This window comes from Poecilia formosa, unplaced genomic scaffold (genome assembly GCF_000485575.1).
Source record: "Poecilia formosa unplaced genomic scaffold, Poecilia_formosa-5.1.2 Scaffold230, whole genome shotgun sequence".
Taxonomy (NCBI): domain Eukaryota; kingdom Metazoa; phylum Chordata; class Actinopteri; order Cyprinodontiformes; family Poeciliidae; genus Poecilia; species Poecilia formosa.
In genome coordinates this window covers 66219-69320 of record NW_006800169.1, presented here as the reverse complement: position 1 = coordinate 69320, position 3102 = coordinate 66219, and positions in this window count along the sequence as shown.

Sequence of the window (3102 nt, the reverse complement as noted above, 5' to 3'; positions counted from 1 at the left end):
TATCTATCTATCTATCTATCTATCTATCTATCTATCTATCTATCTATCTATCTATCTATCTATCTATCTATCTATCTATCTACCTCTCCTCTACATGGAGAGGTAGATATAGATATCTATATCTACCTCTCCATGTATAGATATATAGACATACAGATGTAGATATGTATCTACATATATATATATATATATATAATTTAAAAAAAAATAACCAAACTGAATATTTGGTTATTTTTTAAGCCCCTCTGTCATTTGACAGGTTATAATTAACACCCTTGACTGGAGCACATGGAGACATTATAGACTTTACGCAAAGAGTTCATCGCAGAGGCAACTAAAATCAATCAATTAAAAAATCCTTTCTGAATATCATCTCATGGACGCTGAACTAAATACGTCTTTCTGACCGGGAGCTGACAGCGTTATGGACCAGACACCTTGGAGCGTCTGGTTAGGAAGCTCATTGCAAACCTTTAGTTGAAATGGCGCCTTTAACTCCAGTCTCCAGTACAGAACAGAGAAAACTAAAGAGAATGCAACATTGTTTTAATCCATTTATAGTCTAAACAGAGGAGCCACCAGTTTATTTTGAGGAAATAAATAAAGGTGCAAAAGTTAATTAGATCCATGCGCAGTGTGCTGCGCAACCATTGCGGTCGCGGCTCCGCCGCTGCGAAGAATTAAGCTTAACTCGCCCTGCAGTTTTAACAAATGGAGGTGACGACGTTACCTCAGAAGTAGAGCGATGCTCAGAAGGAACGCGGCAGACGTAACATCTGTCCGTTTTGGAGAAGCGAAACCATGCAAAAAATAAAAATAAAAAATCCTGGCAAAAACGCACGCCCGAACCGCGCACAGGGTTAAAAAAAAAAAAGAAAAAAATCTCGCAGAGTTCAATTGTTCGGTTTGGTTCAGACAGATCCAACTGTAGATGAACCAGCACAGATTTCTCTGCAGATGCGACCAGGAAGAATTTGTGAAGCTGTGCGTTCAGACACAGCGGGTGAATTAATGGTAATTTAAGTGGAGTCGCTTAATTTAATAAGTTATAAATATTGGAGCCACAGTCAGTGGTTTGTGTCACTACGGAGAAAAAGTTAGATGCATTTATCTGCTTTATGTGTGATGGGATCTGGATTCAATTAGACGAATATTAACTAAACCGCATAAAAATGCGGCTAAATAGTCTGTTAATATGTTTTGATAGGTAATTTGACAGGTAAAAATAGTTCGGGTCGGACCAGAATTATTTGCCTGATGGTGCTCAGGTGCATCAGATGATAGGGGGGGCACTGCCCCCCCCCCAGCCCCCCTCTGGCTCCGCCACTGGTCGCTCTGTATCCACCAAGTTACACGCAGACTCGTTGTCATAGCAACTGACAATTGACAAAGAATTGGTTAAGCTAAGTAAAAAAATAATTGCTTTATAGTACAAACCAGAGTGAAAATAGCAATAGAAATGATTTTATTATTCTATATTATTTTCCCCTTACCGCACGTCACTGGTTTTGACAATAATAATAGTTCAGAAACCAATAAAAATATTGGACGTATTCATCATAATACAATGTTACAAAAAAATATAATTATCCCTAATTAACTTACCTTACCAATAATAATCCTTATTTTTTACACATTCAATTTTTTGATAGTTGGACTTATCTGATATCCTCATTCAGATTTTTCCATAGCCTAACACCGGAAATAGACAGATTTTCAAAGTTGCTAGTATGTTTAAGATTTTGAATTTATATTCCCTTCTTTCCATTTTCAGACAATGGAACAGAGTTTTTTTGGGGCACTCAAAGCTTGTTTTTGCAGCTTCTTTTGCACCACACACTGGAATGTTTTCTGTCAGCATAGCTCAAATATCATAATGGATATATATATTGTGTGTGTTTTGTGTCTCTATGAGAACAATGCTGTAATCACCTTACTCCCTTGTTTTTCCAGTGTGGATGCCTTTCTCATCATCAATGCCTCCAGCGTCAACTGTCAAACTCACAGTCAGTCGGTGTGTGATGACCTCCTCAGTTAAGTGAACAGTTTATGAAACGAAATGCGAGTCTGGATAATCAGTAAAGTAAGGATTTTGACCAGCAGAGGGCAGCAGGCTACCAACCAAACCACATAAATCATCCCGGAAGTCTCCAGTGAGTAGCAAACGTCCCAATAATTTGGCCTAAATTCAGTGTATGGGATATACACTGATATACATTTGAAACGAGAACAGTACCAAAATATCTGCGTGACCATTTTAAAACTAAAATTTTCAAAAAAGAAAATTTTGTTTTCTTTTTTGGAATCTTTGGGTAAATGAATGCAGTGACAGCACCAAACGTCATTGTAACTTAAAACGCTTTATGATGGAGCAACTCTCACTATCTAAATTTTATTAGAGTCATTATAAAAGGTTATAATGTGTTGGAATAAAGGATCTTGGCGTTTTTAATTTATTTGCTGCATTTGTTGTGTTCAGATTTAGTACATTTTAACCTATATAGCACTGTCTGAGTTTTTTTCTAAGACACGTGCCGTATAAATACACTTTAGCTTTTCACTTTATCACCTTGTCTTTTTTTAACTAACATGCTCTGATATTGCAACCTCATCAGAGAGCTGCAGATGAAGTTGAACTCTCCTCTATGTGACCCCCACAAAGTGTGGTCACATTTGTTGGATTAAATTGTGATTTTAGTTGTTTTGAAGTTTTGGAGCAATGTCACGCAGTAACACGGGTGCGCCGCTAGATGGCAGAAGCGGGCTCTTGTGGGACTGACGGTGCATCATTGCGGTGTCGAGGAAGCTCCCTTCCATTCGGATGAGAGCTACCAGCACAGCAACACCGTCTCCTGTGGCTCATTTGTTCTTTTCCTGTTAAAACAGGTTGGTTCGGGTCTAAACTGAAAACTGTTATGTAATAAACATGGTCGTTCTATTAAGTGTCGTGACATTGGTCCCCTGAGTATTTGGTTTGTGTTATTTTATGTCGTCATTATGCGGTTTGCTAATAAGCTCTCGGTTAGCTGCTCGGAGGATTTCCTCAGATGGTACGCGAAGAATGCGTATGTTTTATATAGCCGTCAAACTTATGAGGTTGCA